The 13,640-nt window shown below is 41.5% G+C and overlaps 1 protein-coding gene across 1 annotated transcript in view; it reads right to left on the reverse strand.

Moving 5' to 3' along the window:
• Positions 1-1,942, reverse strand: part of LOC131139798 (leucine-rich repeat-containing protein 4C-like) — a 58,737-nt gene extending 56,795 nt beyond the window's left edge. The window contains exon 1 of the mRNA XM_058089696.1: positions 1,124-1,942. The gene's annotated coding sequence lies outside the window, so the exon portion shown is untranslated. The remainder of the gene's footprint in view (positions 1-1,123) is intronic.
• Between the last annotated feature and the right edge of the window lie 11,698 nt (positions 1,943-13,640).

Here is a 13,640-nt window from a genome sequence, read left to right on the forward strand (position 1 = left end):
AGTAGCACCTTTCAGTCAGCCAATAAATAATGATATCCTTGTTAACATGCTTCTAAAATGGTCTGAAATTAACCTGTAAGAGGCTTTGAACATATAAACTCAGCACTTAACCAATGAAACAACCAGTTACTTGCAGAGGAGTTGAAATCTTTTTTGACCATACATGTGTCCGGAAATCCGGAAGCAAGGACCATCAAGGTGGTATGCCCCACAGTCAAGCCCTAACCCCAACCCCATCAAACACCCTTGAGATGAACTGGAACTGAAATTGCATGCCAGGAGGCCTTCTGTGCCCCATGACCTGGATGGGTGCACATCTTGTAGAAATATTTCCACTGTGCAGACTGTCAAATTGCTGTCTGTGTGTGTGTAAGAGTCTACTTGAGAATAAAGTAGTCCCAGTTTAAGATGCATAGGGTCATTTTCAGCACCTCCCACTGTTGAACAGCTCTTATTCAGACGTGTGTTCAGATGCGAGGCAGACCGCCTATCATGCTGGACAGTTTTAATATTCATCCTGCGTCTTAAAAACCTCATGAATGTACACATTGAACACAAGAAATAATAATAAGAATAAAGCGTGAGTTTAAGTTTGTATAAGATGGCTCGATGCAATTCCAAAGAAACAGCCTTTCTGGCTCAATCCCTGCACCTCTTTTTTTTTTTTTTTTTTTTTTTGCTGCTGCAAACGTGTATGCTGAGAATACCTGAACTGAATTTGAATTACCATATGACGTACGTCTCCTCTAGCAGTGATGTCCTACTGGCAACAGGGAGTCTCACACATCCCTCCAGCCCCCAGCAAAGCGCTCAAACCTGCAATTTGTTGCATAGCTGCCCTCCATGTCGATCCTTTATATCGTTATCTACCTGGAGTGTGGGTATATCTTTATATCTATCTCTCTCCCTCTCTCTCGCACACACGCGCGCGCGCACGCACGCACACGCAAGTGGATGCGACAGATACCATAAAAAGCACACGGCATTGAAAAGGCATAAAAAGTACATTTCCGTACGTTAAAGTATTTCATTCAATCCCGTCCGTGGAGAGATAAAACCCGCCAAAATGTGCACATCACACCTGACGTGGGCTGAATTTGAATGAATGCAATCAAATACTTACGCATTTTCTCGAGTGAATACAAATTGTTCGTGTTGCAGGAAAAATCAGCAGGGCCCCGGTTCCCCTTTTGGGAGATCTCCATGTGAGAGGGGCTTCTGGGAGGCTGCTGCAGTCCGAGTCTATGTTAGAAGTCACAATGCTCGCCTGCGAAAAATGTCAAACATTAAAAAAAAAAAAAAGAGTTACGTGGATCTGCGCTTCACGCCACCCAGTTCCAGTGGATGGGGGATGAGCTTGGACCGGCATCGGCAGCAGGACCAGGCGGGAAAATATTCCGATCCGGACTGAGAGAGAGAGGAGGGGGGGAGGTCCTGCAGAGTTTCAGATGACGGTGGGGGGATCGAGTCTGTGATGGCGCCCTTGTTCCCCAAACCAGTCAAGCCCAAAATTGACTGCTACTACCAGGTTCCTTGTCGGCAAAAAAAAAAAATAAATACAAAATGATAATCAGGCTGTTAAAAAAATGAAAAATGATCTTTACTTGGACTGAATCACCATATGAATGTGGCTATTAACTGTGGGAGGAAGAATGGCGAAAATCCTCCTTTGGATATAATTAGGGATATCCATCCCGCTGCAAGCTTCACACGCCTGGGACAGGACAAACGGGCTGCCGTAGATTGCTTTAAAACGACACAGCATATGGCAAAGTGTATTGTCAATCAAATAGAACGCTCGCATGCTGCCGCCCCCATCACCTAAAGCAATTCGATGTATTGATCGTATAAGCGCGGCTATTACTAATAATTCCGCGGGAACGCATCCGTGCCGTGCAAGCGAAGCAGGTCTGTGCGCCGGTTCCAAACGGTCCCCCCTCCCCTTCTCACTTCCCCTGCTCTGGTGCACACTTCAGGAGCGTGCGTGTGCGCGCAGCCACGGGCACTGCTCTCGTGCACGCGCGCGGCCAGTCACGAGTGAAGCCGAGAGATGTGTGTGTGTGTGTGTGTGTGTGTGTGTGTGTGTGTGTCCCCGGATCGCCCAGGGACCACTTTAACTTGGACCACTTTGCCTGCGCGTCCATCTGCCCATTTAAATCACACAGCGGTCGTCAATTATCAGGGATCAATGGCATTAACGCATCAAGCATGCACGTGCGTGCGCGCGCACGCGCGTGAAATTGAGTAGTTGATGAGCCATGGTTGCCACCTACAGGCGTTAGTCTCCAATCCTGTCGTCCCAATTCCCAAACACCATCCACAAATGAATAAAGATCCATCCAGCTATCAATCTATCTATCATGCCTACTTTCTCTTGCCCTTGAATTTACCCCCATTAGTGCACGTGCACAATGTATACTCATTTGAAGTCATATTCAGACTAAAAACAGACAACTACGCTATAGCGAACCCATGCAGATTAATACACTTATTGGCTTATTACCTGATCAACATCATTTACGATGCAGCTTCCAGACATGTTACATGTCAGGAGTGGAGACATCTTTTAATGGTGTGGCCAAGGTGAGACCATTACGACCATTCCATAGGGGTGGAAATAAGTTGACACCTGAAATGTCTAGATAGCAGGCGGGGTGGCGGGACATTGTTACACATGTCAGTATGCAGCTGTGCAGTACTACACCACTATAACTACAATAACAAAAACATAGCGGAAAGGAATGTCATTCCACCCGTTTCCTAACTGAGTATAATCTAATTTTGTAAAAGCAGTTTTATTTGGTCTTTAATAGGATCTCGCAGTGTTTGAGTGTGGCTAGTGATGAGTATAATACAGTGGAACCGGCTTATCTGAATGCCCATCGGGCCGGCTGACTGTTGTCGGCGTAGCCGTAGTCGTAACCAAACCTAATGTACTTTGGATTTTCAGCAGAGACATAATGGCCAATAGTACTTTTTTTGCCTAACCCTACGGCATTTTGTTGACATTGTTGTCTTCTATTTGTGCATATTTTGATTGTTTATTCTGTTTACATATTATTTTGTCTATTATCGTCATTTTGTAGTGTGTCTCTTGGCCAGTAGGTGTATGTGTATGTTTGAATTTACTTATGCCCTGTGATTGGCTGGCGACCAGTCCACGGCGAACCCCCGCCTCCCACCTGAAGACAGCTGGGATAGGCTCCAGAACCCCCCGCGACACTCGTGGTAGAAAATGAATAAATGAATGAATGAATGAATGGATTGACTTCCTGTAGCACCTTTTTAGAAGGTACCCAAAGCGCAACACAGTGAAACCCATTCTTCAGTCACACCACACTCACAGACACTGGTGGTGGTAATCTACATGTGTAGCTACAGCTGCCTGGGGTAGACAATTGTGGCAATTCTTGGCTATGGCCTCTCCGAACACGGCCAAACAGTGTTACCAAAAAGTGTCACTCCATCAGTGACTGGGATGGAGGTAGTTAGGTACAAACCACCAACCTTCCAGTTTCTGGAAAACCTGCTGTACCTCCTGAGCCACTGCCGCCCCTTTCAACCATTATTGCCAACTTATGTAATATCTGTAATCTGCCCAGTGAGTGGTGAGTATATATACGTGTATATATATATATATATATATATATATATATATATATATATATATATATATATATATATATATATATATATATATATATATATATATATATATATATATATATATATATATATATATATATATATATATATATATATTATTTTAAAGTTTCATGGTTAAGTCATGCTATTAGGCAAATTCTGAACTGCTCCAGGTGATTATTTTAAAAAGGGTTAAATGTGTTTCTTGCTTTAATATAACAATATTATAAGCCCCAATTCTGTCAGGCCATGCATTATCATGATATGTTTTGAAGGTTTGTATAACTGCAAGATGATATTGGTGGGCTGGATTTGCTTGCTTGAGTCCCCACTGGGCTGCACGTTGGTGAGTGGTTTGCACGGAGGCCTAACAGCTAGGAAACCTGTGTTCAATTCCACCCTCGGCCATCTCTGTGTGGAGTTTGCATGTTCTCCCCGTGCATGCGTGGGTTTTCTCCGGGTACTCCGGTTTCCTCCCACATTCCAAAAACATGCTAGGTTAATTGGTGACTCCAAATTGTCCATAGGTATGAATGTGAGTGTGAATGGTTGTTTGTCTATATGTGCCCTGTGATTGGCTGGCGACCAGTCCAAGGTGTACACCGCCCCGAAGACAGCTGGGATAGGCTCCAGCAGCCCCGCAACCCTCGTGAAGATAAGCGGTAGAAAATGAATGAATGAAAGTCCCCACTGTAGGCCAAGGTATGAAATGCACCCTCAGTCAGTGTACTGTAGTAGTGACGTGAGTATTGTGTATGGTACTGGGCTGTGATTCACAGGTTAGGCTATGGGGGCAGTAGTGTTTACCTGCTGTCAAAGAGAAAAGAAACATGCCAAGGGACATTGGACACATTGTGTGTGGAGGGTGTCCTACCGTAATGCAGTGCTTTTCAAATAGTCTGGCATGCACCTCTGGGGCCGACGCGGTGAACTGTGAGGAGAGCATGAGAGGCAATGTTAGTGCAGACCTGCCAACATGTAAGACTTTGTTGTACTCAGCATGCAATTTGACTTTACACTACAGATAAAGAAATAGATATAAATAGATATCATCAGTTTCTCAATATTAATGTGCAATAGTATAACTGAGAACTACTGCAAGGTCTTCCTGCCTTGGTGTCCTCTCGGTGGAGCTGGAGGAGGTGGCCGGGGACCGGGAGGTCTGGGCTTCCCTTCTAAGACTGCTGCCCCCGCGACCCGGACCCGGATAAGCGGAGGAAAATGGATGGATGGATGGACTGCAAGGTGTACAGTGCAGTCATCTGATTTGTGCATCCTGTGGAAAACATGTAGGCCACACAGTCCGGACATCGGGAAGACCTGGGTTCGATTCTCCACTTTGGCATCTGTGTGGAGTTTGCATGTTCTCCCCAAGCATGCGTGGGTTTTCGTACGTTAATTGGCGACTCCAAATTGGAGTCCATAGGAGTGACTGTACAGACAGCTGGGATAGGCTCCAGTATACCCGCAAGCCTAGTGAGGATTAGCGACTATAGGGGTGTTGTTTCATGTCTAGAGGGCTCTAATTATGTTCAAAAAAGAAAGTGGGAGAAAGTTGTAAACAGGTTTTCATTGCTCTACCTACAGAAATATTCAACTTATGAATAAGGAATCGCGCGTTGGAGCATGTTGGGGGTCTGGTTGCGTAATAGGCCAAAAATTATATAGTTAATAACTCACAAACAAAAGCAACACAAACATTCATTTTAACTGCACAAAACAAGCACAAAACCTGACACTACTTTGGTTCAATTTGGAGCCTGTTGGGGGGCTGGCTGACCTTTGGTTGGCCTATGTAATAAACTGTAATAACTCAAAAACAAAAGCAGCACAAACGTTCATTTTAACTCCACAAAACAGCAAAAAAATGAGACAATTTGACCAGAGATTTCAGTGAGGTGGAGGGCCAACTTCCCTCAGGTCTCCTAGTGTGTTCGGATAATTGTTAATTAGGCAACGCTATCTGTAAACATCTTTCATGTTTAAACGTAGTATTTTCACATTTCACACGCACTCATGTTAACTTCAGTTTTCAATGCGACAGACTTTTGGTCTAGACACATTTAAATTAATCAAATTTGAACATTCAAAATGCAGATTCATTGCAACAAGAGCTGTCATAAAGGATTTGGCTCACATTAAGTATTTCTATGCAGCTTTCTAAGCAGCTCCAGATGGATGTGATAATAGATACAGATGGTAAATTAAACAATATAACATTCAAACAAAGTCTTAGTTCCCTACAAGCCATCAGGCAGAAAAATCTTCAAATCTCCTTAAAAGATGAGAAACATTCTTCCAAAACATATTCTCTATTTCTTACCTTTGATGAAGAAGGTGGAGATCACACTTTCATCCAAAGGATTCTGTGTTGCGTTGTAATCCACCAACTTTAAAAAAACGCAACACCATTTCCGGTTTTGGGCAAATTGCAAATGAAAAAAGTACATAGTTATTAATTTCCAAAAAAGTAAATGCATTAATAATGGAACTTCATGAAAGGGGACCTTTTTCAAATTTTCTGACATATAAATGTAGTTAGCATGTGAGGTTTGTCCATTTGGAAGTGAGGTTTGGGGTGGCTCAAAACGCTCAGTTTCAAAAGGCGTGGTAAAACTGACCATTTGTGGTGTCACAGAGGGGCGAACTGCCTTATAGGTTCATAGTTAGGAAGCAATTTGGGCGTGTGACCAATCACAGCGGAGTGGGCATGCCTGCCTCTTTTGGCAGGAAGCACAAATCAAAGGAAATACAGCTGGAATTGGTGCAAATCCTGTTATTTCTGTTATTGTGTGTAGCTGCTCTATAGGAGACCACAACTCAATATAAAGGGTTGAAAAATGATAGGTCCCCTTCTGATTTTTTGACATGAAGTTCTATGTCACCCCCGTAAGCAGCGGAGTCCGTCAACAGCGACTCACTCTCCACTTCATCTCCTGAGCAGAGTTGTGGTCGGATTTCAGTGCCGGAAAGTAGTTCCAACTAGTTGTTGGAAGAGTTTGGCTTCTCAAAACAATATGCGCACAAAAGCACAATGCATTTGCATCACAAAAATACCTACTTGAAAAAATCTGACCTCAGAAATCGCTCGCTGTTATTTTCTCTGCCATCGTATCAATTTGTGTTCCCACCTGTCCATTGTTGTGGACATGTTTCACAGTGTTTAGATGCACGAATGGCGATCACTGCGACATGAGAGCTATAGTGGTTTAAAAAAAATATATACATATTTGTAATTATCTGGGCTGCGACGACTAGGAAGTGTGGCCCTATAAATTCCATCATTTTCATGACAACTTTGGCTGCTTACCATTGGCTATAATGTGGGAACCATAGTGGCTACGGTGAAACAGCTTAATGTGTGCAGTGCACACTTTTTGGGAGAGGATTAGGTTCCTACACGCCCAGGACAGACGATGAGACGTGTTTTGAAGAGTTCTGCTGTTCTAGTACCACAGGCAAGAACTAGGTAATTTGTGGCGCCCACTAGCACCTTGTTGCTGGCACCAAACTCCCTGACAAAGTTCGGTATCCGTGTATTCCGGTTCATAAAGATATTCCTTTGACTTTGTGCTGAAAGAAATGTGTCGATCTCTAGTTATGACAACAGATGCAAGTTTGCATCCCTACAGAGTCACGCAGAGTCTGACCCTCATGTCTAACTTAAGTTTGACCTGAACACATCAACACAATAAAACACATTCCAACACAACTCATAAACATGTCTTGTGTCTCTTTCTCAACAACACACTAGACAACGAGAGATGTATTCAGGGACACTCAGGAAATCACACCAACATCTTTATTATGTATGTGTGGTCTAAATAAACCGAAATACAAAGATACACCATGAAGTGGATATTTTTATCACTCGCTTTGTATCGACTACTGCAGAAATACAATTTGCTGCATTTAAGTGTGCCCAAGTAAAGCATTCACTGGAGGACACGCGGCTTAGAAAATGGATGGATGGATGGATGGATGGATGGCAGGAAAATGCTGCCTCTGTCACCAGAGGAAGCCAGAGTAGCCCAGAGGGAAGCTGATATCACTGCAGCGCCGCGGCAGGCACCGGTGGATGCTGTGCTTCGAGACAATGGATTATGCCAAAACATTAACATAGTATTTTTAATTTAAAGTAGCGTCTAACCACTTTACAAGTAGCTCCCCAAATGGTTTATTCACTCATTATCAACTGTGATCCAAAATTAGAAAATGGGGTCTAGCAGTAGTCCAGAAGTTTTGGGGAAAGCTAGGGAGTGTGGCCTCACAGCGGCGTGGGCATGCCTGGAAGCAGGCCTTGGGTAGAGTACATTAAAACAAAAATCCAAGGAAATATAACTGGAATAGGTGCAGATTCTGGAAGATCTAGAGAGCTTTCTGTGTGAGTTACTTTGTGTAGCTGTTCTATAGGTGTTCACAACTCAGTACAAAGGGAGGAAAATAATAGCATAATAGGTCCCCTTTTAGAAAAAAGCAAATAAAACATTTTAGTGTAGTTTTCATGAGTTCAGTTTTAGAAAAAATAAATCATTATTATTATCATTATCATTGTAGCTATTTTATTTATCTTATTGATTGCAGTGACACAACAATGACTGAAGCAACATGGACGTCAGTGCATAATAACGTGACACAATTGTAACGTATTAGATTTACGTTCATAACACTGTTACTCAAAATCATATCAGTTCAACATCCTCGTCATAAAACCATCAGTACCCACATTGGCGACATCATTGGGTCCATAAATATTCTTTTACTGGTCTATTTTGTAACCCATCTGCGCTCATTTTCTTTGCAACTTAATCTAGACAGAAGAGCATAAAAGACTTTCAAATATGGCAAGCTGTGTCTACACTTCCTTTAAACATTGCCGCTCTATATCCAAGTATGGCCAGATGGGTAATGTGTGCTCTAAACTTTATGACAAAGAACACTGACATGATGAGCAAAATGTTTTATTTTCAACCAACTAAATACTTTGTCTCCTATACCAAAAAAAAAACGGATTATATTGTTCCTAAAACACGCTGCAGAAAGAATGTTCTCCTAAACTTCATTTGACATCCTGGTTGTGGTCTGTCATCTAATTTGAGAGGCAACGTTTTTAGCGTTAAACAAGGAATAAGCAGAGATGGACTGACTTGCTTCTTTTAAGTCTCATTTTAGTCACTCTTCTGTCATAAGGCATTTGTATGTGAACTTCCTCTTTTTTTCCTCCTTCTTCATTCAATCTCCTTCCATCACTCCACTGGGATCATGCTGCTGTGCTAGCACGTCCCAGACTGCTTTCTGGGACAAACTTCAAGCAGCCAGACTGGAAAATAGAAGGAAAAGGAACGGGAGCGAGTGTAAAGAAGAGAGAGGATCCTCCAGCGCCACCGAGTCTCTTCAATTATTCAAATGGCCGCTGTCCCATTGCGCTTGTTCTCTCTACTTGGTTTGAATATTGAAATGGCCAAACCCAAGGAGACAGATATTCACAAGATGAGCCCCACACAGCGAGCATGTGATGTGCGCTTGACTCCTTGCCGCCTCACCACAGAAGTCGATGAAAGGTAGACATGCAAAGCGATTGACGATGAAGAGTGCATTGGCCTAAATTACGTTATGTGCGTGCATCTACTCTCAAGTGAGGTGTGCTACCTGTTTCTTAAAACAAAAAAACACGGCGTGATAGAAGTTTGATTATGAAGGAATACTGATACTTTGAGTTGAGTATACTACGGATATTAAGCTGCCAGTGTTAAGCTAATTATGAGCTGCCAGTAGCTCCTGAAAACTTTTCAATTAGATCTCCAAAGACTTTATTCATTTATTATCAACTCCTATACTTTCAATATTAGGAAAGTGGTGTTTGTTCGTAGTTAGGAAGCACTTTGTGCGTGTGACCAATCACAGCAGAGTGGGCGGAATAAAGTAAAGCAGACCGTTTTGACGGGAAGCACAAATCAGAGGAAATACAGCTGGAATAGGTGCAGATTCTGCGACATCTAAAAAGTTGTCTGTGTGGGTTATTGTGTGTAGCTGCTCTATAGGAGACCACAACTCTTAAATACTTCAACTTGCTGATATAGTTCATCTTCAAAATAATGCATAAGGCTAAAAATAACCAATTAGCTAAAAATGTCATCCAATACTTCTCTACAAGAGAGGAGAAATATGATCTCAGGGAAGAAGTACATTTGAAACACTTCTATGCTAGGACTACGTTATGCTAGCCATAGCATTTCAGTATGTGGAATCAAACTATGGAATGGATTGAGTAAGGACCTCAAACAATGCACAACGATGAGCCAATTCAAGAAACAATACAAGCAGTTGATGTTTGCTAAATACAAGGATGAAGAGTCTTGAACCAGTCATGATGTGCTATATATATCACTATATTGACACTTACTATGGTACCCATTATGGCATTGGATGCTCATATCACCTCCTACTTCGGTACGAGGTACATTATTAAAAAAAACAAAAAAAAAACCTTAAACAGTATTATGGAAAGCAGGAAGTGGACAAATGTAACAGTTACTGATTGTAAAAGTACCAGATGGAGGGGTAGGATTTAATAAGCTTTGCTTCTTCCTACTCCTTTTGGACATGTGGAACTGTGAACTGATTATGGGATGAACTCAATTGTAATCTGATGCATGTTCAAATGAAATAAACCATTACCATTACCATTACCATTACCATTACCATTACCATTACCATTACCATTACCATTACCATTACCATTACCACTCAATAGAAAGGGTCAAAAAATCAACATATAGGTCCCTTTAAGATAGCTGGCATATTTGGAAAATAAAAAACAACAGCAAAATGGGGAAAATAAATATATTAATGATATGTTTTTTTCACAAATATTGCAAAGTTGAGATGCATTTTTTTCTTGAAATATATATATAACTAGTAAATCTACATATGTTGGTGTACAAAATATGTGACCCTGTCATACTTGCATCTTTCACAATGGGGCTCTCGGTGTAAAAAGTTTGGCCACTCCTCAGGACTTGGCTTTGAGAACCAAATATTTCAGGTTCATCATTAGCCACAATGTGCTACAAAAGAAACGAAGCAAAACAACAACAAAAAACAAAAAAAATAGCCAATCTAAATAAAAAGCACATTTAGAATGTTACCCAATCACAGGCAAGTGAATTGCTGCACCAGCAATGACAGAAAGACACTATGTGCCAATTAATTAAACAAGATATTGCAGTGTATGGTACCATCTGTTAGCAAAAGACACAGCATTGAAGGCCATGTCCATTCTAATCCACAGTATTATTTCTTTGCATGTTTTGCTTCCTATTTAATTGTTTTATGGAAAAACATGAGAAAATGTAATTCTCTGTCGACCAGTGAAAGGCCAGCAGTGTCTCTAGCTCATGAATGGGCAAACTGCAGCCCATTCTGCTTTTTAATCTGGTTTGCTGAACTTTTCCTAATTCATTTTTTAAACCTTTAACATCAACGCTGGATTTGCAATGTTATTTTTAAATGGCCATCGTTTTTTTAACGAACAAAATAATTACAATTGTTTCAAAACAGAGCGGGTGTGGTGGGTCTTTTATGTTTTATGTCAAAATTCTGCAGATAAGTGATATTTTATCAGATATGTGGGTGGTTTTTACCATTTGTTTTCATGGCCACAGAGCATATTGTATGACATTGTTACAGATAAATTTACACAAAGAATTCCAGGTGGACTATAAATATAAACACAATAAATATTCAGCGTCCTGCCATGGATCGAACCATAATGCTTGGAAGAAAGAAGTGTTTGGAGAACTCTGTGTTCCAACAACATTCAAAGAATAAAAAAAACCTCAGCATCCTTTTAGCCCAAAGGCTTCTGGATTTGAACCAGTCAGCCGTCTGGGGCCTGTGTACAGTAATTCTCACTGCGAGCTTTACAACAGACCATAAACATGTGAGTTGGGCCAAATATGGTGAACAGTTGTCTGATATTTTCCAAAGCATTGTGAAGTTGGTGGCTGGTGAGGCACTGCCTCGTCTATTCTTGTTTTTAATGTTAATACAGGTTGCTAATTAAGGTTGCTCACCTGACTTGACTTGACTTGCTCTCTGAAAACACGCTAAAAGCAACAGGGAACTTGAGAATTTGCAAGCGATTTTCCAAAAAACAGGAAAAAGGAGGATGACATCAAGATCCTTCATGAAACGTGAGGGAAACGCCACAACTGGAAGGACTAGGTTAGCTGAGTCTGGTAGGTGGACCTGTTGTACATGTATGAGTTTCTCAGGTGACGGAGATGCCGCATTGGTCATTTCATGAATGTAAGACTTCTGGGTTTTTCACTTTTTATTTCCACCTGAAGGACGGTATTAATCCCAAGAAGTTTGTCAATCTGACGAGGTGAAAGGTGTCATCATGAAACATGAACAAGCTTATGCATTCTCCTCAAATGTTCCAGCAAAAGTCATCAACATAACAAGCGACCATAATATAAAAAACTATGAGTGCTGTGAAATTACATCAGATTAATCACAGTTTTCAAATTAATTAATCATAATTAGTCTCATTTGCAAATATGCACATTTTTACTGTATTTTGTTGAAAGAAAAAGACAGGACATCCATCAATGGATAGATGTTCTTTCTATACTGCTTAATCCTTACTTTGCAGGAGTATGCTGGAGCCAATCCCAGCTGACCCTGGACTGGTCACCAGCCAATCGCAGGGCACATATAGACAAACAACCACATTTGTAGCTATTGAAGATTTAGAGTTGCCAATTAACCTTACATGAAATACAATTACTACTGTATATTTGTATACATGAACTGAAAATTAAATCCAGGACTGACAATCAATTTACCAAACACTAGCGTCTCTTATAGTAGAACAACATTTGAATCACCTTGCTGATGATGGCCAGAATCATTCAATTGTTTTTCTATTTGAAACCAACTCCAAAAAAACAATACTACTTTCTACTTTTCTGACCTATGGATTTTGTTAGAATGTTATATTCTCGTGTTAAACGATGCTAACGTTCCAGATAACGAGGTTTGCACATTTGAAAGAGAGCCCTGAAAGCAGTTTTGGATGACATGCATGCTCATTTTTTTTCGAACACCAAGTTCTACCTACATCAATGCGATCCGGACTTCCTTATATGGGCTGCAGATTGCCTGCACTCAGTGAACACCGACCTACTTATGTGACGAATCACAGCCGAGTGGGCGTACCTGGAGAGGGGTTAGGGGTGGAGTAATTTAAACTGTTTGGGTCAGAAGCAGGAAGTCCATGGAAGCACTGCAGAAAGAGGTGCAGGTTATGGAAGATCTATACAACTTTCTGTGCTGGTTATTGTGTGTAGCTGCTCTATAGGAGTCCACAACTCAATACAAAGGGTCTAAAGATTAGCATAATAGGTCCCCTTTAAATGTCCCCTTTAATTTAATTGCCACCATGAAAAATACACCCTTTTGACCTAGAAGTATTATAAATTAATTAAGCGATTCATAAAAAGGGCTGCATGGTGGTCGAGTGGTTAGCGCACAGACCTTGGAGACCCGAGTTCAATCCCACTCTCAGCCATCTCTGTGCGGAGTTTGCATGTTCTCCCCGTGCATGTGTGGGTTTTCTCCGGGTACTCCGGTTTCCTCCCACATTCCAAAAACATGCTAGGTTAATCGGCGACTCCAAATTGTCCATAGGTATGAATGTGAGTGTGAATGGTTGTTTGTCTATATGTGTCCTGTGATTGGCTGGCCACCAGTCCAGGGTGTACCCCGCCTCTCAACCGAAGACAGCTGGGATAGGCTCCAGCACCCCCTTGTGAGGATAAGCGGTAGAAAATGAATGAATGAATTAAAAGGTCTGTGTTTTTAAACTGTGCAAGAGTACACGGAGTACACGGCTTCACATCAAACGTCTGAAGGGGTACGTGACTGTAAGAAGTTTGGGAGCCCTATTGTAGACCATGAAGGTCATTTTTAGTATCCCACTTTTCTTA

This window comes from Doryrhamphus excisus, chromosome 12, assembly GCF_030265055.1.
Source record: "Doryrhamphus excisus isolate RoL2022-K1 chromosome 12, RoL_Dexc_1.0, whole genome shotgun sequence".
In the NCBI taxonomy this organism is placed as follows: Eukaryota; Metazoa; Chordata; class Actinopteri; order Syngnathiformes; family Syngnathidae; genus Doryrhamphus; species Doryrhamphus excisus.